At 31.6% G+C, this 27,594-nt stretch overlaps 1 protein-coding gene across 1 annotated transcript in view; it reads right to left on the bottom strand.

The window, feature by feature from the left end:
* LOC143070651 (alpha-2A adrenergic receptor-like) overlaps positions 1–27,341 on the bottom strand; it is a 50,601-nt gene extending 23,260 nt beyond the window's left edge. The window contains exon 1 of the mRNA XM_076244869.1: positions 27,266–27,341. The gene's annotated coding sequence lies outside the window, so the exon portion shown is untranslated. The remainder of the gene's footprint in view (positions 1–27,265) is intronic.
* Between the last annotated feature and the right edge of the window lie 253 nt (positions 27,342–27,594).

The following is a 27,594-nucleotide window of genomic DNA, read 5'->3' as shown; positions in this document are numbered from 1 at the left end:
TTGCAAGTACCTTACTTTAAAAAAAAAACCAAAACTTTCTGGACATATAACATAATATCATTATAAATAATTATTATTTTTAATAAATTATGCCTTATGTTTCTAATAGTGAAAGCATACATTTTGGTTTTCTGTTATCTCCCAATTCTCCAAAGCATGATTTTCTTGAAATCAAGTAAACCAATTTAAAAAAAAAACAATTAAGCATAAATAGCTTATGTATTCTTTATAATGATTGTGAAAGAGTAAACATATCTGGGAAAAAATCTTTATATAAAAAAGGGAGTTAGAGTGTGATTGCCAATCAGACAACTCTCAGATACCAAAATGACGTAGAATTGAATTTAACAACTGTTTTTCAATATGTTACAGTAAGGCCTTCAAACATGAGCAAAACCCAAATCATAAAGTAAGCTATGTAAGGCCTCGAGATGAAATGGGGTTGTTTTCTATTTAATCTGTATTAATTTGTATTTTGATAACAACAAATGAAAGTTTGTTACGATATTTTGGCGTATACACAAAATTTAGTCCTGGTTTCTATGATGAGTTTATTTACCAATTAACGTGATGAACTAATGATATTTCCAATTTAACTATTTAAATTAAATGGACAGTTTTAAGAACACCTTGTTTGGTTTTTTTTTTTGGACATAGAATTTAATTGCTGCTTAAACGGACTTTACTCTTTTTCAAAACCGCTAAAATGTCTCTGTTTTGAAATGCCCTATATCCATTGACGGTCACTTAATCTCCAATATGAACATAGGTTGTAATATAGAAAACTTAACACATGTGACTCTTAATAATTTACTACTGGTATAGGGTATAAATCAGCTGTAGATTTGATTAACACTTATCTATATGGTAACTGTACAGCGCTAATGCATATTCATTAGGTCAATTACTTGTTAGGCAGACGACCATAAAAAAATAACAGATGTATTCCGAATAAACAGTACGTATTTCCGGTCTTGCGAAAGACTAATACATAAAAAAATATATACTAGTATATGCGTGAACCCACAAGGGTAATGATAAGTTACTGTCCTCTTTGCTATCTTATAGTTTTGCTCCTCAACTTTGCAGGTGTGTATTGCGATTACATGATCATCTTTCTCGCCTCCTACGCACCTGCATTTATATATACATACAAACAAAAAAATATGTTTTTCCTCCTCCATCCCCATTTTGAGAGGTTCCTACCCCCTTAAAACAGCTAAAAAAGAACAAAAAAGGCAAAGAAAACAACAAAAATGTAAAAGAAACTAGGCAAAATGACAATGATACATACATTAGCAAAGAACTACTAGCGGTTACTGACATGCCAAATCTAGAACTCAATTAAACTGATTGAAAGATTATATTTTCATCATATGAAAATCAAGTACAATCCCTCCCGTTTATAATTCCTATCTCTATAATATTATACAATTATTGTCTTTTGATAGGTAAATGTGTGGTTTTATTGACTTTTGAAAAACTGATATTCACTGAGGCCAACGGCAGTAATTGTTTTATTCCATATTCCGAGAGAAATATATGTAATGGAAAATATTTACCAAAATCAATTGTACATCAAACGCGTAAAATCATACACTTAAAAGCACGCGACGTTTTGCGCGATTAATATCCTTTTCCGAGGGTGAATATGCTTATTTATTCAAAATTCCATTCATATAGAAAAAACAACTAAAGTATTAGCAATATGGAATAATTATTGTTATTTTTCTTGTGTCGTATTTTCAATATAACAACTCTTTTCATAATATGACCCTATTATATGCAAGACAACAACCTAATTCTTTTGAAAAATTAGCAAGACACATCAACTTCTTAGAAAACGTGAAAAATGAACTCATAACTACATAACCATAATGCTGTGTTCACACAGTGCCGAATATTGCTCCCGTTTGGAATCAGAAAGCGCTAAGACACGAACATTAAATTAGCCGGATTCCTATCCTCAATGATCTGGAATGTCCTATTATTGCCTGAACGCTGTAGTATACGTTCGCAACAGATCCCTACGGATCGGAGAGGCCGGCCAAGCACCCCGATAGTTAGGTGCATCCCGTAACATTGGGTAAAACTCATCCAATTTTATCTATTCGGATTACAATCGTGATGATGTCATGACAGATCCTGCATGTATCGAACCAAAATCGAAAAAAAAGCTCTGTGTTTTCTGGACGGTGTCCTGTGGAACAGACATGATCTTTGGAGATTTGTCATTGCTGTTTTCTTGCCAATTGAGTCCATATTGCATCTCGAATGCGAAACATCCTTGAGGAAACTGTGCTAGAACAGTCCCGTTATAAATACGAAATTCGGCAATAATACCCTCGTCTGAGTCCTGACAATTGCAGAACACGATACAACTGAGTCAAGACAATTTCAGCAAGCCGTTTGCGATGAGGTACAGCAGACTGTGATAGAATTGCGTTCCTACAGTACCTGATCATCCCAAATATGGCGACAGGTTTTTTTTCGTCAACGTAGGTTCACTATCTGGTCACTGTCTTGTGTCTTCCTCACCAAAATCGCATTCGGTCGCTTTTAAATAAGGGAAAAATGCAAATCGGGTCGGATTGAGAACGATATGTTGACTGCTATACCCTATTTTGACATTTTTACTTGTATGTCTGTTTGTTTTGTTCACGCATCGTTGTTAATATAATGAAATTTGATACGACTGTCAAGGTTTAGCTTTTTTTTTAATTTTACCATTTGATTAGGGACTGTCCATTTGAATTTTCCTCTGAGTTCTCATCAGTATATTTGTGATTTTACTTGTTTGTCCTATTGGAGGTCATGCGACTAACTCAGTTTATATTTCTTATCTTTGTATGTATCTTCTTAATCGAATCATGAGATTTGAACACAGTTAAACTACAATCTAATTTATTGAAAAGATCTCAATGGTAGTAAATATTTTGTATAAGTTTAGTGGTTTGAAAAATAAATGTACCAAAGATAAAATAAATTGACGTGGTATTTTAAATCCTCCCTATTTATTTCAAGTCAACGGTTTTCTTCTTAGATTGTATCTTAGATGTATTTTAAGTGTAAATGGTTATTCAACATTGACAATTTAACCTCAAATCTATGGTTCTGATATCAGACTCTGCAATTGAACAAATGGAGAAAGAATGTTGTCTTTCAAGAAACTGATAAAAAAATAATTTCTTTTTTATTTTACTTTGACATCTTCTATCGTGATGCTATATCTCATTGATGAATAAAGGTCTGCTGTAGCAAAATGACATGAAGGTGTGAAATTATATATTGTAATTGACAACGACAAAAACTGTAGGGTTGTAGTTTTCAAGTTATTCATTACACCAGCAACACAAATTCAATCCATTTGAAGAAAAACATGATGACTGAAAACATTACGCAAGTGCTACTAATTAAGTGGTTGAAATGAGCCAGTTTCCCGTGGTACTAAGTAGCAAGTATACATTTTAAAAAAATCCTATAATTTGATGTCAGACGTTTGTAGACTATCATAGTCTGTTATTTTTTCTACGTTATATGTGAAAAATATTTGATTATTAATTACATAGTATTTTTTTGATTAAGTGTAATACTGTAGTCCAATATTTTTTAGATACTTAACTCACCAAAATTTCCGAGTTATTTTACAATTGATATTTATTACTCCTCCTATATTGTTTGGAAACTTGTTCACTGAAAGTTTTTTGTTTAAACGGAAGAACAAATTTTGAAAATAATAACAAAAAGCTTGCAATAATAACTGGTTCTAAAAGTAAATTAAGGTTTGTGAACATCAGAAACCAAATAATAAGAACGATACACAACTGACATATAAAACATCAAATGACATTGGTGAAAGTACGAAGCGTCTACATATGGAACACTGATATAAAGATGAACGATTGAAATTCATCCTTTTGAATAAACACGCCTTTTATAGCTGACTATGCGGTATGGGCTTTGCTCATTGTTGAAGGCCGTATGATGACCTATAGTTGTTAATGTCTGTGTCATTTTGGTCTTTTGTGGATAGTTGTCTCATTGGCAATCATACCACATCTTCTTTTTTATACACTCCATTATGATAATACTACTGTAACGTGCAACCCAGCAAGGGCTTTTTAATAGAAATAAAACATTATCATAGTGTTCGTACCAGTTTCTTGGGATTTGAAGAGCAATGTAAAATGTCTAAAGTCAATCAGTTTACGCTATACTACTAATTTGAGACATAAAACATATACTTCATAAATGAATTTCAACACCTAACAACCTAACCCGAACCTGATACTGTATAACAAAACCCTTTCAGTCTGATGCTTGTTTTAAACCAAATGTTCGGAACTAGGCTGAACCTAAATGTATCATGATCTGGGCTGAAACCGTAATGTATTAAACTGGGCTGAAACCCCAATGTATGGAACTGGACTGAAACCCCAATGTATGGAACTGGACTGAAACCTAAATGTATGGAACTGGACTGAAACCCCAATGTTTGGAACTGGGCTGAAACCTAAATGTATCATGATCTGGGCTGAAACCTTCATGTATGAAACTGAGCTGAAATCAAAATGTATGGAACTAGGCTGAAACCTAAATGTATCATGATCTGGGCTGAAACCTAAATGTATTAAACTGAGCTGAAACCCCAATGTATGGAACTGGACAGAAACCCCAATGTATGGAACTGAACTGAAACCCTAAATGTATGGAACTGGACTGAAACCCCAATGTATGGAACCGTACTGAAACCTAAATGTATCGTGATCTGGGCTGAAACCTTAACGTATGAAACTGAGCTGAAACCCAAATGTATGGAACTGAGCTGAAACCTATTGTCTCAATATAATTTCTACTCGTGTCTAAAAATAAACTAAACTTCTTAACAGAAATCCCCTCTACTGTTGTGTAAAATAAAGTGGTTTACTGTCAATAAGTACTTGATCTGTTGAGTCTACTGCAAGTTAATAACTGTTTTTAGTCAACCAAACTGATATTATACAAATATAGCCTTTGTATGAGGTCGATACAAGGATATATTGACCTGAAAGACGTATATTGACTGAGGACGAAGTCCGAGGTCGATATACTTCTTTGGGTCGATATATCCTGTATTGACCTCATACAAAGGCTATATTTGTTATATTATTAATTTCCGACCATGTTTATATCAAAATCGTCATTTAGGTTTGTTGGAACTTTATAGATATTACATTGTCTCCTTGACAATAACAACATATTAGTAGTTGTTATTTCATTTACTTTTTTTTTTGGACATCTTATGTATGTGAAGATTTTTTTCGTCAAATAATCGATCACAGATATCATTTGTTTCAAAACGTTAAACAATATCCTGAAATTCATAATTACATGACGTCACAAAGTATATCGGTTTTTAGATATTCTAAAAATAACCGTGCAATATGCTTTTTGCCGGTCAATATGCTTTTTGCTATCCGCCGTTTTCTCTCTACCTTCGAAAATATAGTTTAACATGTGACTATCCCTAAACGAATCAAATTTGTTAAAATATACGAATTAATAATATTTAACTATACAGTCAACACTGATAATGAATGACAGATAGTTCAGACCCAGGTGTGTGTTACTGGTAGAAGCTTGCTAGTCGTTCTGAAATATCAGGAAAATCCACTTATCGTTGTAGTGTCTGATGAAGTGTTCATTTTAATGCCATTTCCGACAGAGAGCAAAATCCATTTGTTGTTCTGGGATAATGTATATTATTTTTAATTGAATGTTGGGAGATTGCGTTGTTTTTCTCTTTGTCTGATGTTAAAGCAAATTGTTTCCCGCTGATTCTTTTATGACATCGGTAATATCACATTTCTATAAATATTTTCATATTGAATTTCAGTTTGTCGAATTAATCGTGTTGGATAATTTTACATTGTTCTTTATTCGACAATCAAAACTACTATGTAAAATATTGCTGACAAAACCGATATCGTAACAACTACAATTGTTTTGTCTTTAAAACATAATCATTGCATATTTCAAACTGATGATTAGGAAATTTACTAGTATTTTAAGAATCACTAATTTGACTATTACTGATTTACGTAATTTGTTCAAAGAAGAAAACGTGTATTTATTTTTCCATGATCAACTAAGTCAAGGAGGATCATGAAAGTCATGATTATTTGACCTATCAAATTGTAAACGTAGTCGTAAATTTGTGTAAAGCGAATGGAACGTTCCTATATACATCAACTCTATATACTTGATTCCATCCACAAGGAAAGCTTATGAGCGATATTAAATAAACTCAATGAGGGACGCCTCCGGGTGCGAGAATTTCTCGTTGCATTGAAGACCTGTTGGTGACCTTCTGCTGTTGTCTGCTCTATGGTCGGGTTGTTGTCTCTTTTGCACATTCCCCATTTCCATTCTCAATTTTATCATAACAGATACCAGGATTGAAAATTTGTATTTGCGCCAGACGCGCGTTTCGTCTACAATAGACCTATCAGTGACACTCGAATCAAAATAAGTTAAAAAGGCCAAATAAAGTATGAAGATAGAGAGCATTCAGAGCCAAGAGTTTCTTAAAGTTTTTTTTTCAAATACAGCTAAGATTATCTATTCCGGAGATAGAAGAGTCTTAGTATTTAAAAAAAATATAAAGTTTTGTAAACAGTTAATTTATAATTATGACCATCAATGATAATTCATGTCTACACAAAATTTCTGACGACTGGGTGGATGATACCCTCGGGGGAAAAAATCTCCACCAGCAGTGGCATCTACCCAGTGGTTGCAAATAAACTCATCATATAGAACAGGATTGATAATTTGTATTTGCGACAGACGTGTGTTTTGTCTACTAAATACTTATCAGTGACACTCAAATAAAAAAAAAGTTGAAAAGGCCAAATAAAGTACGAAGTTGAGGGGCATTATGGAACAAAAGTTCCTACAAGTTTTGCCAAATAAAGCAAAGATAATATATTCCTGAAACAGAAAAGCCATAGTTTTTGTTTAAAAAACTTTTTTTTGTAAACAGTTCATTTATAATTATGACAATATCAATGATATATCATGTTAACACAGAAGTTGACTACTTGGCTGGTGATACCCTCGTGATGAAAACCATCGACCCAGTCAGTGGTTGTAAATAAACTCATCATAGATATATTATTACAAACGAGCCCATCAAAGTTAAAACCGGGGGAAATGAAGGTTGTGTAATGTCTGGCTTTTTTTCTGTTATATATTAACCATGTCATGAAACAAAAAACGAAAAAGAAACAGGATTAAGATGGAAATGTACCACCATATTTGGGGACCTTGATTTTGCAAATTACCTTGCACTACTACCTTCCAAAAGTCCAACATATAAAACTGAAAACAAGCGAAATTCAAGATTGGGTTGGAGATAAATACGTCCAAGGCAAACCTGATGCTAATGAACATCACTAATAACAACACGGTGAAGTTAAACAAAAATTACCTTCACTTTCCTAAGTGGAAAAGTAACAATAAAAGGTGGGGGTGACAATGATATATAAAACAGGTTCAGGAAAACCAAAGGCCAGTTCAGTAGGTAATAAAAAAAATATTTAGATCAATCAGCGTTGCTTTTCAAAACAAAGGTCAATTTAGTCTTTAGTGTTCTATGTTGTGTCTTTGTACTATTATTTGTCTGTTTGTCTTTTTATTTTTAGCGATGGCGTTGTCAGTTTATTTTCTATCTATGAGTTTGACTCTCCCTCTGATATCTTTCGTCCCCCTTTCATTTAACAATTTGGTTATATATACTACTGTATGAATGTGAAACCTGGAAAACAACGGAACTAGACAAAATTAAATTGAATTGAACAAATAAATGTCTGAAACAAATTCTGAGAATAGATGGTCCAGCATCATATCAAATGAAAACTTTCAATTCAGAGATATAACAAATGAATTTAGTGATTATATCATATATCATTTGAGATGGATTGGCCATGTTCTAAGAAAGAACGACTCAAGGATGGAACAACTGGGCAAGAGAAAGGAAAACATTTAAAGACCATGATGTTTAATGGAAAGAATGTATCTGGGCTTTACATATCGACCGGCATGATGCGGATATGAGAGGTAAGATGATTCAAAGAGTAGACGTTCCAAGTTTGATAAACCTTTTTTTAAATTAAAAAATAATTCATTTAGCAACTGGAAACTGAGTTATGTAAGCTAAATATCATTAAGGATGTTTTTTTTTAAATGTCGTTTAAAGCGATTGTATTTTTTTTCAAACAATAACTGAAATAATGTAATCGAATATACAGTTCAATTTGCATTTTATTTCTACAATTTGATCTCAGATGATGCATATGACAGTAGTTAGTCAAGAGATTTTTTCAATATATTTGACAAGACACATTGTCCGCAATTTTGTTTTAATGAATAAATATTATGCTGTCAGACAGAAAAAACTGAAATAATGATAAATGAATACTTCTTATACTATATAATATTTATATAATCCATTTATCATGAACATTCAAGCTTTTTATCGTCATAGGCAGATAGAAGTGTATATATTTTAATGACATTCACATATCACTGAGTGACGTAGAAATCATTCATTAAAACGTTTAAATATAGATCAGAATGAGTAGCAATTATCATTTTCCTCCCCAAATTAAGATAAAAACCTTCACATTTAATATGCAATTACGCAAAATTTCAGGAACCGGGATTGAACGCATGATATTAATTTCACAGCACAATTAATAGAGTTCACAAGCCGAGTCAATTGTACAATTTGGGGTTTTTTTTTCGTAATCAAAACAAAAATATTTGTTGAAATCGTTAACTAAAATACGGAAATGTTGATGTTGTTTTTCATGTTATTAAACACTATGACTTCAATGTCAACATAAACAAAAGAAATTAAATGTATTTCTATTTTGCATATTTTCGATAGCATACGAAAATAACACTTTGTAGATTTAGTGAATCCAAAGCATAGGTATGTGATGATAAATACATGTAATAGATTTCAAAATAATGTATCAACCTGTCATAATGTCAAAGATTATATTTCACAAAATTCAAATGACGTTCATTCTTGTTGAATTTTATATATGATTGAACTGTGTGGTTAATGTTATAAAAATAAAGTTATAAAGCAGCAATATCTTTGTGCTCTTTTATAAATTAACGAATACTGAATACTCGACATCAACAGATATGACAAACATTATAAACAGCTTTACGATGCCATTGGGTTACAAAATATCTTGATTATGGTAAATAAAATTTGACTTTCAAAAATAGTAAACAAGTCCTTTTTATTCTTTCCAATACTGAATATTTGTATATAATGTTACATCTGCCGCTAGTCATTTTGGTTTATATCGAGAACATGGTGTGCATAATATGAGAATGAACAATATATTCCCCGAGAGATATTATGACAATAAACGGTTTTGTCAAACGTTAATTAATGATGATAATGGTACTCCTTATATTAAGCTATTATCTGTTTGATTGATTTGTATTTGATTTCTAAAATGAATTCCACAAATTTACCACATTGCGTTTAATATAAATTATTTGTCAAAACTTATAAACTACATATGGCATACCATACAGTATTGGTCACAAGGCTATCAAAATGGGTTAATAGAAACGTGTGAAATTAATTTAAGTTATAAGTTCTTAAATTTCTTGAAACGCTCGAGTCTTAAAACTTTGGAACAACTATTTTATTTATTGTGTCTGTTTAGGTAATGCATCAATGTAAATATAACGGAATTTGATGAGACTGTCATCAAAGTGAGAGGGTTAGCGCTAGAACACCAGGTTTAATCCACCATTTTCTACATTTGAAAAATGCCTTTACAAAGTCAGGAATATGACAGTTCTTGTCCATTCGTTTTTTATGCGTTTTGTTATTTGAATTTGCCATGTGATTATGGACTTTCCGAATTGATTTTCCTCTAAGTTCAGTATTTTTGTGATTTTACTTTTGACAACATTTCAGAGTGAAATTTACCAATTACAGATTATGTTTTTATACCCAGTTTTAAGTGTCACAGCAAATTATAGAAATGTGTGTGTGTGTGTGTGTGTGTGTATATATCCATGCAAGTGACCTTTGAAGTATACAGAAATGAAAAGATTAATCAGTATACTTGGTTTCATTACGTTTTAATCATACAGAATTTCTTAATACACCAATTGTTTGTAAACCTCCTAATATATTTTTATCAGATTTATTTATTCAAATTTTCAAGGTTTAACATCCACTTAGCTTTTCCACATCCACTTACATTACCGCCTGCGAATTCAGGGAGGGATTTCAATAAAACTTTCAGAAATTCTTCAATATATATATATGTTTTATTCATATTTCTGCCAATGCCATATTTACATAACACAGTATCAAAAGTCTTGACCGAGTTATTAATTTTGTTTATGAAAACAACTTTGTTTATTGTGAAGGGTAATATCGGTTGAATGAATGATAGCAATCGTCGAAAGGAAGATGAATAGAACTCTGCAATTGAGAATTGCAATTAATGTTTTCATATTATGAATTGTGAAATATTGCACATCAGAAATAAAACAGGAAAATAGAAAAATAAACATGTTAACTGCTTTATTGTGTTCTTCAATGATTAATCTTCTTTTGCATTGTCTAGCAATTGTTCATAATGAGGGTAGTATTTCACCACTTGTATTTTGAACTTTGAATTCTTCCTTGTCCTTCCAAATTTGCCTTCCGTTTTAAATCGATATTCTAAATATGTCATATGTAAATGTACACGTATGTGAAAATAAAATTCATGAAACACGTTTTGTTATCAACACCATAAACTTAAATATAAGTACTCATCCGCAACACCGTAAGGATTTGCATAAAACGTTTAAGTTCTGAATTCATTGTGTACATAGTACTTCATTTCAAAGCCAGAATGGTCTCTACAAAACACATGTATGTTGTTTACAGGTTAAGCTTCCAATAGTCACAGTAGTTACTTCCAATAAAGGAAAAGCCATGATTTTTTTTCTATATCCAATGTTCCCATCAATTAAGCTAACATTGGAACGAAATACGTTTCTTCTGAGATTATTTAAAACATCAAAAACACATACTCATGAGAAATAACCAATGAGATAATAAAACACATACTTATGAGAAATGACCGATGAAATAATAAAATACATACTCATGAGAAATGACCGATGAGATAATAAAACACATCCTCATGAGAAATGACCGACGAGATAACAAGACTTGCTCAGCGTAACACCAAAACAATAGCGGAAAATATAACAATCGTTGCCTTACAACTTTTTCACATTTCATTTTTCATTGCCCTATCAAATATTCCCTCTTTATTTGGTTTTGTTCGATATTATATCATATTGTCAATATTTCACATCTGATAAACACCTCCTCTATAATAGGGAGTTTCCCAATAACGTTGAAGCCCGGCTATTTTTGCTGAGAAAATTGGTGCTAATAATTTAGAATTTATGGATAACTTGGAAATCCCATCATTCTACCGTTGTTTGTAAGGACATAAGTAATTAAGGACATCGATACAGTAATGGACGATCCCATTCTTTCTTTTCGGTTCAAATTCACAAGGAACATAGAACTGACCAACTATATTTAGGAAGGGATTGAATAAAAATACCTTTATGGTACATTAGAATGAAAAAAAAATGCAATATTATATTTCCAAATATTGTTTTACGAAATGTCCAAAGCCTTTTTTTCTAATTGCAATGACTTCTCCTAAGTATTTCCGATGTAATCCTCTAGCAACTTGATGATTTCCCTTAATCACCAATACTTCGTGTTAAGATGTCTTCTTTTCTGAAGAAATCTGATTGCATAAGACATAATGGGACTCTGTTGGAATATTCGTTTAAATTGGAATAAAGCAACACGACAACATAAAATTGTCGTTAATTACTTACGAAGCTAGGTCTCAATGTTCAATGCAATTTCTTTAGGAAATTTAACGTGCATTTTGAAAGAAAGTATTCTATTACAATGCGTAATGAAATTGAAATCAGTTAAGTGACAGGAGAAGAAAAATTAACAATAAATATTTGTGTTTTTCTACATAGAATTATGTTGACAAGTTTAATTTAAAGCTATGCATAAGACGTAGTTTTACCATGGTTGCATGTGGTCTCACTAACGCAAATACCGAATAAATAGCGGCTAAGCGTATGGCATCCTCCAGTACTGACATTTCGACAAGACCACCAAGTAACAATGTATGATGCATATTACAAAACATCATAGTTTGTCATTGTTTGAGGAGTCATCTTCGAAATAACTGTTGTATTTTTTTATGAGGAGGTCATAATCGTTAATCGCCGCGGCGGTCTCATGGTAGCATGTTCGTATCTATTGCAGGAAATCATGGTGGATACACACCTGGTTTTATAGCTAGCTAAATCTCTCACTTTTTTTAAAGTCGCATACAATTCCATTATATTGACAACATTGTGTGACAAAACAAAAATACATATTATGCACCGTATGATTTTACACGTTCACATGTATAATCACAATTGTTTATTCGGCAAAACGTAGGCAAGACCTTTAGTTGATACTTATAATAAGAAGGCTATTTCATAACATTTACAATATCTATTTTCACAAAACATTACATTATTAACATTTATAAAGGGTCACTCTGATTCAAACAAAAAATCTCTGAAACTGATATTATCAAGATGCTTGATTTCTTGATTGACAACATATTTGTTACGTTCGGAGGACGTTTTTTTCAACAGACTGTCGGCATTCCAATGGGAACAAACTGTGCCCCTCTACTTGCCGACTTGTTTCTTTATTATTATGAGGCTGACTTCATGCAGGAACTTCTTAGGAAGAAAGATAAGAAGTTAGCAATATCCTTTAACTCTACTTTCAGCTATATAGATGATGTTCTTTCACTAAATAATTCAAAATTTGGTGACTATGTGGAACGCATCTGTCCCATCGAGCTAGAGATAAAGGATACTACAGATACAGTTAAGTCGGCCCCATATCTTGACTTACATCTAGAAATTGACAATGAGAGCCGGCTGAAAACAAAACTTTACGACAAAAGAGATGATTTCAGCTTTCCAATTGTGAACTTTCCATTTCTAAGTTGCAACATCCCAGCAGCACCTGCATATGGGGTATATATCTCCCAATTGATACGATATTCCCGTGCTTGCATTTCGTATCATGATTTTCTTGATAGAGGGTTGCTGCTCACAAGGAAGCCAAGAGTTCCAAATGGTGAAGTTGAAATCATCCCTTCGTAGATTTTACGGACGCCATCACGAGTTGGTTGACCGTTATGGAATAACCGTTTCACAAATGTTATCGGATATGTTCCTTTCGTGGTAACTACAATCCCCTTCCCTTTCATGAATGTGACCTACCGAATTAGACTATTTACCGGATTTGTTATCACATAAGCAACACGACGAGTGTCAAATGTGGAGCAGGATCTGCTTACCCTTCCGGAGCACCTGAGATCACCCCTAGTTTTTTGGTGGGGTTCGTGTTGTTTATTCTTTAGTTTTCTATGTTGTGTCATGTGTGCTGTTGTTTGTTTGTCTTTTTTTATTTTTAGCCATGGCGTTGTCAGTTTGTTTTAGATTTATGAGTTTGACTGTCCCTTTTGTATCTTTCGTCCCTCTTTTATTGTATATAATAACTTATATCGATACATGAATATACTAGTTTTGTATATTTGACCATCCAACTAGTATCTGACACTGTGGACACCGTCACAGCACGTCGCTAAAATTATATGCATTTTATACCACGTTTGTAATCGCCAAATAACATTAATATATAAACGGAAACGACCATTGACGAAGTTCCTCATGTACAAGGCTACTTGGTATTGAAAATTTCAGTGAATGATTTCGATAACATTATACATATAGAAAAACGGATTGTTTTGTTTGATTTGGACATTTATATTGATAGCTTTTCGTTCATTGTAATGAAGAGTGTACTTCTACTGCTGTTTATGTTTGACAGAATATAATATCCGTTAATATGATACATCAATAATGCATAAATAGGGATGTTACCACTTTTTATCATTGATGATGTTGTAATTTATTGAAGTGCAGAGACAGAAAACAAACATTTAGTTTATACTTTTAAGAAAATAATTTAGACCCAACTATGGATTTGCATGAAAGTGGAGAAAAATATAGCATACACAAATACTTAAATATGACAAAAAGTAAAAAATACTTTGAAAAAAGTGACCTAGAAACTCTGGTAAATCAACTTGGTTAAGACAAAATTAAGATATAATTGATGCAAGCTATACTTTTTTTTTTAGTTTGAACATGGGTAGGCAATATATTCGTGATTATTTTTGCCTAAACGAAAGTGAGGGCTAAAATAAACAAATTTATTGAATTTAGCGCATGGGTTTATTCATAAAGTTAAAGAAGCACGTCATATTAGAATTAGTGAAAAACTAATAACTGACATAAAATTATCAACCGGTAACAGATTAACTGTTCGATGACATTTTATTTCTTTTATCTTATTGTCCTGTTATTTTTAATGAATTACTGTTGCACTAACATTGACAACTCGCTCAATCTTCATAAAATACATAAAATTATATAGGTTACAAAAAAACAATGCTTTTCACGAATTCAAACAAAAAAGAACAACCAAGCATACCAAATTAAATCCATTATATATGAAAACATACGGGAAAAAGAAATTATACTAAATTAACTACCAATTACAAAAAAATTAAGAAAAACACCTAACCGGAAACTTGATGAAATCAAAGGGAAACAGGAATGGTTTCGAGGGAATGGTAATTAAATTGTTTATAAGTCTCTTTGTTTAAAGGGACACTTACTACGAGATGTTTAAAAAATATAAAATATTGATTTTATTTTTGCTCAATCATTAATGAGAGTGAAATAATGATACATGTATGTTAAATCGCTTTTAGCGGCTGGTTTAGTTCAATTTGTCTAAATTAACTAAGAAAAATTGATGATAAATTTTTTACGTGCAAGTAAATAATTCGACCTCATAGAATCCGTATTCATGTGAACTCCAATTAAACCATTTAGCTAGAGATGGATAGCGCATGCATTTTTTTGAGGCCTTTAAAGGGAAAGAATGTCAACTTGAAAGTGAAAAAGGTTCATCATATGATTGACTGATTCTATCAACAAAATATAATTCTTATACAGGTAAAAACGATGATAAACATATATATTAATCTATAATATGAAATAAAACAGACCTAGAAAAATCTAAATGCACGAGATCGTTTCTATTTATATCTAATTTCTGTTTATATCGCTTATATGACCACTGGAGGTCTCCGGAGGTCAACTCGAGAGTTAATTAAATGGTATCTATACTAAAATAAACACGAAACGAACTTACATATTCTCGAGCCTGTAAATGATTTATTTTAGAATTTTTATATTATGGATAAATGTTTTCCATAGCTATAAATGAAAAAAATGAGAATTTGAGTCAAATCAGTGAATATGAATTAAACAGCTTGTGCCCCTTTAACATTACAGATTTATCTTAAAAGTCTTCAAATCATACATAGTTACCGTTATGTCTTTTCTGCTAATAGGTAAATTGTATCGTATAATTAATATTGGACACTTTAAAATCTAGATTTATGTCATCTTAACATTTCCACTTCAACATAACATCTTTTTACTACAGAGATAATTCTATGTGTTTCTTAATTTCTGAAACATATACACGTGTTATAGGAAAAATATTCCAATAAACGCCTTAACTTTTACGTTTATTTTTTTCCAATTTGTGGACGTGAACGACCGTTTTTTTTTATTAAACTTTTTTACGGAGATAAAACTGACAATTTTATTGCATTTTCTGTGTTTTATCTATGATGAGTTTATTGATCTAATCGGCTTTTTGCAATATAAGCCTATATAGGTGTGGTATTCAGATCAAACACTCGCCGAATATGCAAACAAATAGAACCAGAAAATTAGCATTTATAAAGGAAAATTGGCTCAACAAAGACGCACATGATAATTAATTACAAATTTAAACCAATAATGTATGTTAGAAAAAAAATTGTATGTTTTACGATATCTAAAATGCTTCATTCTGTCTTCCATTGTCAATTACTCCAGTTCGACATCATAAATTGAAGTTTTTTTTTCAAAGAGGAAAAATGTTTTTCATTCAGTATACTAGATGAAGGATAAGAAGCAGAGAACTTTGAATATACGTTACTGTGAATTGGCTTTCTTCAAAATGTTCCGTATAGGAAGTACACCACTAATTCATGGTCCCATTACTTTCTATGTTAAATTCCTCCATTTCAAGCAGGCACACCTCTTTTATTTTAAGTTCAAATAAAGTGGCAATCATTGCATTTCAAAGCAACACTTAATGGTGTCTTGTACTGAAAAAAATCAGCATACCTTTAATGGCATATAAGAAAGAACTGGTTCCCGGAACTCGGGATGTACCAAATAAAGGCAACAGTGGTATACCGCTGTTCAAAACTCATAAATCTATGGACAAAAAACAAAATCGGGGTAACAAACTAAAACTGAGGGAAGCGCATTAAATATTAGAGGGGAACAACGACACAACATTAAAATGTAACACACACAGCAACAGACTAAGCATTAGACAAAATCCGATGAGAATAACCAATATACAGGTACTTCAGAACTGACAAACAGACAAAATTTACCCTCTTTTTAAAATTTGGTGCAGTTTTTTTAATATTTAAAATTAAAAGTCCAAAAGTGTTCTACAATGATCACTAGTCCTTCAGCTTTCATTTGATTTTCAAAATACCTAAATATCCTACATATTTTGAATGTTACACTCATGCGTAGGAACTATTTTGTGTTAAATATGTACTACTTTCTGGTATGTGCTTTCTGGCCGGGCCTGAATTAGTGGTGTTACACCTATATCATAGATATATATTTCAATTAACAAAACTTACACAGATATGGTTCTAATTGGACAAGATTTATAAAACGCAGTTGGTAATTTGATTGTAGTTTTCCTCTTTTTTATTGGAAAGGGGATTAAACGAACATAGACATTCTAATATTATTGTTGTAATGAACCTTGTTTTTCGGTTTAGTTGGACTGATGATTTAATATCTTTTTCCAATCAAATTAAACCACAATATGTCAGTCTGTCAGTCTGTCTGTCAACGCTGGTGTTTTCCGTCTTAAAAGAAATCAATTGTAAATCTGGGCTTGGGAATTAGCAGATAAAATATTGAAATTTTCAATTAGCGCAGGTTCAATATTCGTACGTATCTGCATGCAATTTGATGTTAAAATATACAAAAAAAAAAAAAACAGATAAAACATATTGTGTGCATACATTTCTTTTAGTAAAGGTAAGGACTACCAAATGCATTTCAAATAGAAAGAGGTATTAAAGACAGAATCTGAAAAGAACTTCATACTTCTGCACTGGTAAAGGGTATAAACTATTTCTGTTGGAAACCTTACAGGATATCTAGTTTTGTTTTTCATTGTTTAATATGAAAATTAAGAGACGTGAAAAGGTTGCCAATGAGACAACTATTCGCCAATGTTCAAATGAAGTGGGTTTCTGTTTGTTTTGTTCACCGTGACAATGTTGTCAATATAATGGAATTTTATACGACTGTCATTGAAGTGAGAGGCTTAGCTAGCCATAAAACCAGGTTCAATCGACAATTTTCTACTCGAAGAATTACCGACACAAAGCTAGGAATAAGACAGTTGTTTTCCAGTCGTTTGATGTGTTTGGGCTTTTGATTTTGCTATGTGATAAGGGTGTTTCTGTTTTTAATTTTCATTGGAGTTCGGTATTTGTGTTAATTTACTTTTCTCTCAACTTTGTCGTTAACTTAGCTTATTTTAATAGTGCACAAGAGGATAACTTTTCTAAGTTGAAATAATTTATTCAACAGAAAATGGTTTACATTATTTCTGTTCGAAGATTTGCCGGTGCATTAGTTGTTTGATTTTTCATTTAAAAAATGACTTTAATATATTTTCGTCTATGAAGAAATAACAACAAATGTGTGGTGCACACTGAACAATCGGTGTAGATGGTTAATTTAAAGTGTGCACCACATGTTTTATGTTATTTCGAATAGACAGAAAAAAAGTACTACAGTCATTGCTTATAATTTAATTCTGAATTCCATTGAAACGTGGTAAACTGGAGTAAATCGTGACAAAACTTTGATGACGTCACGGTCACATGACAAAATGATGTTTCTGAGATGATAGACAAAACACTGTCAGCCATTCAGAAGACATGTTATATCCAAAATTAAATTATTGTTTATTGTTATTTTCATTTATTTTGGGGGATGGGTAACTTTTGAACAGACTATATTGCATTCATTTACACGAATTAATGGTGAGTGTTTAATTGCGACGCAGGATGGTTGACGTTTTCGAATTCTTATTCATAAAAGTATTTTTATATACATACATTTCATCTTTGTCTTTAATTGTGTTATTTTTACTAAATACTGGAGTGTTCAAAAATAAGCTTACTATAAGAGTATACATACGATGGTAATCGGTAATTTAGTTTGTTTAGAAGGTCTCTTAATTTTACATTACGTTGTCGAAATGAATGAATTATCTAGACGACACAGGGTAATACTTATAGAATAACTAATCGAAGAATTAAAATAGAGAAAAATATTCAATAAATGACAGAACAACAATACGCGTAGCCGAGAGTTAATTATCAATGTTGTTCGGTCATGAGTTAGCATGAATTCTTTGATTCATTATTCTTTTTATTGCATTGGAAAATGGCTTTTTATTAAATAAAAGAAGAAGGTTTAAGAAACTGTTTTTTTTTCTACGCCTTCACAATTTGTTTTGATCCCACGTTATGTTTTGATCCAACGTCTTGACAACGCCTATAGTTGTATGATGTCAGAGAGTGAAATCACCATTTTTATTTCAGATATATATATATATATATTTATATAGATTCAGAGATGTAGGACTCGGAGGTGCGATGGTACTCCGAACCGCGATGGTCACGCTGAAGTGCGATGGTCTTCGTTGAAGTGCGTGGTAACACGCTGAAGTGCGATGATGACATTATGACGCTAACTTGTTGATAACTACGCTGAAGTGCGATGGTCTGTTTGCCTGTGACATTTAGTTAAAAAAAATGTTTCAATGAAATTACAATTTCATTAAAAATTTACAAAAGTAGCTGTAAGCCTCGCATTTGAAATATCTCTTAATTTCTGTTTAGTTCCAACCAAAGACTTTACAATCTTAATTCGTTTTAATCTAATTTGTAATTTGCCAATTCTCCGATTAATATGGAGTCAGAAAATATGGTGTAGAAGATTTTAAAAAAAAGATTCAGAGTGTAGATCTATATAAAATAAATAGCAATTGTAATGTTTTCCACCATTGTTTATAAATAAGCTAATTCGCCGCCGAGGATAATACACGTATAGGCACCAGTCCGGTTATTTTCGGCCTTACATGTTGTAGAAAACTAAATATACAATAAAATAAGGTTAGAGTGACGGTGTTCTTACAAATTAGGATTTATCTCGGAATTAAAGAACATTGTATCAACTTGATATAGCAAAAACATTGCTTATATTATTAAGTAAATTTTTTTTTTAATAAATTGTCCACACAAAATCGTGTGAAGCATACTTGAAGAGGAGTTAAAATTAATGTTAAGCTCAAGACATTTCATTTGTCGTACGAAATTTTTGCAGCGAACACGGGTAAGCTCATCTGCAAACCAAGTTTATCTTTTGTCGCCATGTTCCTCATGGTTTGACGCCTAACATAGTTTTAAACGTTTTTTGCAATATCCACCTGTATTGCTGAAAACTGTTCGAGACTAGAATCGTTAGTTACTTTAATTATCCTTTACTTGATCGTAAGCAACTTTCATCTACTTGCATTTAACTTTTATCAACAAATCTGATTCTCCTGCCTGCGAATCCCTGTTTTATTCTGTATTCTGTTTTATTTGAAAACGTCAAAATATTCAAACGTCAAGCCAAACCATCGCACTTCAGCGAAGGGACCATCGTACTTAGGCATTGACAATCGCACATCAGCGTGACCATCGCACTTCAGCGTCCCCATCGCACGTCAGAGATATGTGAATATATGTGAAATTATCGGTTTTTATTTCACTGGGAAATCCATGTAATTCATTGCAACCAATGTAATACATATCTTTATCATCTTAAATTCTGCGAATTGATACAAAATTTCAAGAAGATTGGCGAGTAGATTTTCATATTCTCAAAGGTACGTATGATTCATTACGTTTCAAGCTGTAGTCCGTTCTTATCAAATTGGCGAAAAAAATACTCTCTTTTTTGCTTCTTTGAATTTTCCTTTGGTATCTTGCCTTCCTTTTTAATAAGATGGTGTTTTCAGAGAATAATTACATGACTGCCATAGCAAATATTGTTGCTGGCATTTCATTTTCAATACAAAGATTTTTCTACATTTATTTTGAGTCGATTTTTAACTCTTCATAAGTTTTCAATTATATTTCTTCTAATGAAAAAATTCCAATTATTTTAATTAAATCATTCAACCGAAATATTTCTGGAGTCTTTAATTGCCAATTTATCGAAAAACAACATCCCTTTCACTGATGATACCATACAGAATAAAAATCATATACGGAATATTCTTATTATTTGGCTTCCTTTATACCAAGAAAGCATTTCATGCTATACTTTACTTCGTCTAAACATTGATACGAAAACAATCATAGTTAATTTGAATTTAAAAGAGCCGGAAGAATGTCTGGAGTAAGGGAAAGGGAACTTACGGCAGCAAGAATAGTTGTGAATAATGATTTTTTTTCTATTTCCTTGACAAATAGAAAAACGCTTATCACTGTTTCAAAGACTGATTATCTGAATCTAAAGTAATGCAATGGGATTTGAAAAACCAATTGTAATACACTTTTCACTGTTCCCATGCATTACAACATCTAAATATTCCACAAATTATCGAAACACCATAACGATAAACTAACTCAGCCCGTATGACACCGATACCAATGAACTCGGACGATGACGCGTTCGAAATGATGACAAAAAAAAAAGATTTCGAATGACATCAATTTAGAATACCTTTCTAGAACTTATGTGAGAATATATCACTGTGTCTATGTACATGGTAGTTTGTCTAATCAATTATACAGTTATTGCAAGTTTCAGATTTTGTTTAAAACGTTTGATAAAACTGCTAGATGCAATACGCACAGACATGGTGCAATTTCTACGTTTTATGATGTAAATAGTGTACAGCCTGTCGATACTTTCGTTTTTGGCATTGCACAAGTCATGTCTTATTTAACTGTCCATACGAATAAACAGGTACAAATTTTAACAAAATTTCCATCTAGATACTAGCTTTTGACATAAATAAGCTTTTGTCCAAGTTTGGTACAAATTCATGATAGTTTAAGAAAGTTATTAAAGTTTTAAAAACTTTGTAAATTAATGTTTTCTGGCAGAAAAACTAAGTCCATTCATGAGTAAGATACGGAATAATCAGAATTTTATTTTTACAAAATTTACTTCTGGATACTATTTTATGATCATAAACAAGCTTCTGTTAAAGTTTGGTAGATATCCAGGATAGTTCAAACTTTAACCAGAGAGTGAATGTAATGTTTCCTAGCAGAAAAGGTAAGTTTATTTATAAGACCCCGTTCACACTAGCATTTTTTTATCGATCTAATTTGAATCGATCTAAATAAAACCAGTTAGCGTTCACATTATCTTTAATCATAACGATTTCTACCGGTCTAAACCGATCCACTGCGATCACACTACAATTAAAAACGCAATCGATCTAACCTTTTTACCCGTAAAACTGTAAACATTGTGTATAAATAGAACAGATTTATTAAATTCATCTATTGATACTCTGACACACACACTTGAAAAAAATGGATAAAAAGTTATTGTTTCTCCTGAATCAGAAGTTAACATTTTGGTACAGGTGTTATAACCGTTTTTTTTTAATTTTGAAAAAAAAACTGTAGCAACAAAGTTATAACACGACAAAGTATTGCGGTTCCTAAAAAGAAAAAAAAATCATCATAATAAAAGAAGACAGAGATTTCGCAAATCTATGCGATGGCGAAGACAAATTTTTTTCTCTTTGTTTTAAATGTCTGTAAACAGAGAAATATGGGTTAAACAACGAACCTCTGAGATAGTTTTGGCGCTGTACATGCGCATACGTTATTTTCGATTCAATCGTACTAGTTTAAACCGATCCCTGCGTTCACATTTAAAGTAAGATCGGTTTACTTTAGATCGATTCAAACTAAACTACCTCTTTTGGTGTTTTAGTTTAGACCGACTGAAGATCGATTCAAAGCGTTCACATTGGCCCTTAAATCGATCTAAAGTGAACCGGTCTAGTTTAAATCGATAAAAATGTCCTAGTGTGAACGGGGTCTAAGACCCTGTTCACACTAGCATTTTTTTTTATCGATCTAATTTGAATCGATCTAAATAAAACCAGTTAGCGTTCACATTATCTTTAATCATATCGATCTCTATCGGTCTAATATGAACCACTGCGTTCACACTACAATTAAAAACGCAATCGATCTAACCTTTTTGCCCGTAAAACTGTAAACACTGTGTATAAATAGAACTGATTTATCAAATTCATGTGCTGTTACACTGATACACACACTTGGAAAAAAAATTGGATAAAGTTATTGTTTCTCTTGAATCACAATTTAAAATTTTGATACTGGTGTTATTGCAGTTTTCTTTAATTTTGAAAAAAAATAACTGTAGCAACGAAGTTACAATACGACGCCGGAAATACTGCGGTTTCTGCAAAGAAAAAAAATCAACACTTGAAAAGAAGACACAGATTTCGCAAATCTATGCTATGGCGAAGACAACATGTTTACAGTTTGTTTTAAAGGTCTTTTAACAGAGAAATATGGGTTAAACAACGAACCTCTGAGATAGTTTGTCGCTATACATGCGCATACGTTATTTTCGATTCAATCGTACTAGTTTAAACCGATCTCTGCGTTCACATCTAAAGTAAGATCGGTTTACTTTAGATCGATTCAAACTAAACTACCTCTTTTGGTGTTTTAGTTTGGACCGATTGAAGATCGATTCAATGCGTTCACATTAGCCCTTAAACCGATCTAAAGTGAACCGGTCTAGTTTAAATCGATAAAAATGTCCTAGTGTGAACGGGGTCTTAGATAAATACAGAAAAACGAGAATTTTATTTTTACAAAAAAATTTACTTCTGGATACTATCTTATGATCATTAACAAGCTTCTGTCCAGGGTTGGTATAAATCCAGGTTAGTTTAAGAAAGTTATTAGAATTTCAAAAACGTTAACCACAGAGTAAATATTTGTTGACGCCGCCGACGACAACGGCGAAGACGACGGAATGTTGGATCGCTACATATATATGTCTCGCTTTTTCGACAAAAGTCGAAGGCTCAACAAAAGAAGATGTGGTGTGATTGCCAATGAGACAATTCTCCACAGGCAACTAAATGACACAGACATTAACAAATAAAGTTCACCGTACGGCATTAAACAATAAGCATAGCCCATACCCATATGTTGTGTTTACAGCTGCTTTTATGATTCAACCACATCTAAATCCCTGGCATGTGCTCTTACATCTTGACTATGTCTCTTTTCCGATTCACTTTAATTCATACTATTTACAAAACACACACACACACACCTTTATTTTGTGTTGGTATAATATTTGCATAATGTGTATAGTATCTTTAGTTCCGCCACAAAACAATATGCATAGAACAATACAAACTGTTTTAGAAATCAAGATAAAACTAATAAATATACGATTCAGGAGTAAACATATGATTTTCAGTTCTTATTGTTCCTTTCATTTATATTCATAATGATATGTAGTCTGTACTGGTAATTTATAGATAAAAAGTCCCCAAAAATATTAAGTTGGAAAGTTACTTTTATTTTCAACCTTTTTTACTAAAATAAATTGAACTAATTGGTTTTATGAAGATTAAAAATACAATAAGGCACTTATTTTTTTTTATTTTTTTATTTTGTTGACAGTTCATTATAATGTGACACTATTCCTTGAATGATAATATACTATACTAGCCATTAATTGTCAGTAAAACAAAGATTTTTATTGTCTGGGATTTAATCGAACAACAAGCATGATTATCTTATTCTTTTATTGTAATGATGTAGCAGTTTCGCCCTGTTTATTTCAGTTGTCAGGAGCATCATACTTCATAATAAAATAAACAATTGCTTCGAATGCTTCATACTTTTAAAATAAACAAATTCATCTCACTTAAAAAAAACATATACAATTTAAGCTCAATTTGAAACCTTATATAAATTCACCTTACTTTGAAACTAAACATAGCTCTAGAAGTTGGAGTGAAAGATGACCATCACGTTTTCATGTAAATATAGCATTTATCACGTATCATTAATATAGAATGTCCGAACAGATTAATTTTCTAATCTGAAAAAATGGATGAATGGATCAATTGTTGGGACTTTTCTTGAACTTAAATGTTTTCCCAAGCCAAATTGATACATTTATGAAGTATCGGCCTCATCCTGTAGCTTATTTACATCTGCTAGAAAATTGAGGTAGGTCAGGAATTATTTCCGAATAGAAATATAACAAACTAACTTTACGAAAATCCTAAATCCTGCTGTTGACTTCGTTTGCTTAATTTAATGGAAAATGATAACATTAAATGATAACTCAGTTTCAAGTTATTTGTCTTCATCATTATTTTTCCCAACATCATTTTCTATGACCTTATAATCGATAAAATTCATTGTAGAGATACTACCAAGCATTGAAGAACTATAGCTGGAAAGGGAGGGATTGTTTGTAACTAGTTTTCCAAGATGTTGAATATGGAAATATCTATTGTATAAAATGTAAAAACGGATAAAATTTAACCCAAAAATACATACGTTTTTTCTTTTAGAAACCTACGACAAAAGTAGGTTAATTTTTAGTAAATAAGTTTACAATGTTGTCATGCGATCAAGTTTGGAAGGTATGTCATTAAATTTGTAATTTGTAACTGTACTGCGGTTTATCTAACACGATCATTGGATATTCGGAAAACTAGTCAGTATTGGACATGCCGCATTTTATACGTATATTGTTAGTTTGGTCATTTTTCAGATGGTTGTTGTCATCTATGATTTTTTGTATAATTTCAAATTAGTTTGTTGCGTGTTTTTCTTTCTTGAAGCAAATGACAACCCTTCATTAACCGCAACTAGTTTGGAGAAGACGAAACTAAGTTGAAAAACTTGTGAATAATCCGTTCGTCCTTTTGGAACAATGAATTATCACGGTATAAACTTAAAACCAGATTTAGTTTATCTAATGGTAAAATTATATTTTGAGGAAGTTAAAGAAGTTCGCTACTCAGTTTCAAAATAAATAGCGTTCATAAAACTAGTATATATTGATAGGAGACTAATAAAGGAACCAAAATTGAAAATATATAGGTCAATGTGCTTGTTTACAAGTTATTAGCCATTTGAATTTTGGCGGTAAAATTTTCTCTCTTGATTTTTTATAGCTCTTAAATGTATACAAAGAAAGATTATCTTCAACTCTTTAAACGAAATCAAGTTGACTTAGTAATGTACGACCTTGCTAGAATGTACTTCGATTTTCTTAAAGTCATAAGAAACCTCAAATAAAAAAAAAATAATGCATATGTTTTTTTTATAACTCAATGGATAGTTTTCATTATAAACTTATGTACATATACTTTTTTCTGAAGAAAATTCTTTAATTTATTCATATTTAGAAGAAGTTTACTTTATTCTAAATTTAGCAATTCCCCCGACATATTTTCCGTATGCAAAGTGACCTCAGTGTGACCCATCTCGTAAAAATCCAGTGATCACAATACGCATGTATGTCCTTAAAATAAACTATTATCTGAATTAACAAGTTAAAACACGTGCTCAATTTCCATGCTTTTTGTTGATTTTTTTGTCGATTGTTGACAAACAGGTGACAATCGTTAAACTTCAGCTTCAAAACACGAACTTTAATTACCTGCCATATTTTCACAACAACACTGACCGATTGAAAAAAAAATACACGATTATACGAAATTTACACGAAAAAAATGATAAATTCTTGCACAGAAGACTAAGTTTATGATGTTTGTATGCATTGGTTCAAAAATTGGAAGAACATTATTTTTCACCGGTCACTCGTTTCTTATGATTTTAACGTATAAGCAACCAAATATACAGAAAATACAATATTATAAGATAATATACATTAAACACTCTTAACGAGATGTTTGATCAGACAATGTATGGAAAGCATTGCTTCATATACGACAAGTGGGAATTGGATTAGTTTCTTGGTTTCAGAAACGCTGTGACATTTTGATTCTAGTTATTTGAGTTTATCATTACTAAAAATCAAAATATGAAGAGCTGTCTTCTTTGGCCACCCGAAAGATTTCTTTTCTCAGAATCTTAGCCGACAAAAAGTGATGTTAGGTTGCGTAGGCAATCGTTTGTCTGATATGTTATAGGACTTTTGGAACAAAAATGTTTGTGTACAGTCACAACTTTGCTTCATAACGAATATGCAATAAAAGATAGTTTCAGAAATGATGCAGCGATATTTAACATATAAAATGAATTATACTTAAAATCACTTCATTAGTTAAAATACAATTGTTTTGCATTCTCATTAAATCATTATTTCAATATTTGTTTTATCTACATGTCTCTTGTTGTATTCAACGCGATAGATTAGAATTAAAAAAAAGCAAAAACTGTCGACTACTTATTCTGCATAAAGTACAATGTTTCTTTTTGTTTTACATAAAGCAAATGAAACAATATACACTTCGTGACACATGTGGTTAAAATATTAATCCAATTTGTTTTACACGTCTACAACAAATTAAAGAATAAAATACATTCAATTCATTTGTACGACAAAAAATAATAATTCTTCTGACTTTTCATCAGATCGAACATCAATTTGAATTAAAGTGACACAGGGATATCTAAAACACATTTCGACAGATGAAAAATCCAAAAGAGCTTAAAAGGATATGTTAAAGTTAATGACATTGTCAACGCTGCAGATGAGATAAACACCAATCGAGTTTGATGCTAAAATAGAATTTTTAAAAAAGAAACTTTTAGTTAATACTTACAATTTATTGACCTTATAAATGATCCTTTGATTCCTTTATGATATTGTTCAACAACTATCAATTAATTATAACGCGGTAGCATTATCACCCTAAAATGCCATCACTCAACTACAAAACATTTCTGCTCTATAAGTATGTACAATTAGAGATAACGTTTTATCCTTTTTCTACAGAAATTGGTTCGTCCAATAAATAAGCTGAAGTGCTAGATAATGAATTATTGACCAATCAGACTAGATTTTGAATATGTTAGACTTACCAAGCAAGATGTATTACCGGTAGATCAATAGAAAAAAATATCAAACTACAAGTTTCAATACACTAGCTGC

The sequence above is a fragment of the Mytilus galloprovincialis genome, chromosome 4, assembly GCF_965363235.1.
Source record: "Mytilus galloprovincialis chromosome 4, xbMytGall1.hap1.1, whole genome shotgun sequence".
Classification (NCBI taxonomy): Eukaryota; Metazoa; Mollusca; class Bivalvia; order Mytilida; family Mytilidae; genus Mytilus; species Mytilus galloprovincialis.
The sequence above is the reverse complement of the archived record's forward strand: the minus strand, read 5'-3'. Positions and strand labels throughout refer to the sequence as shown.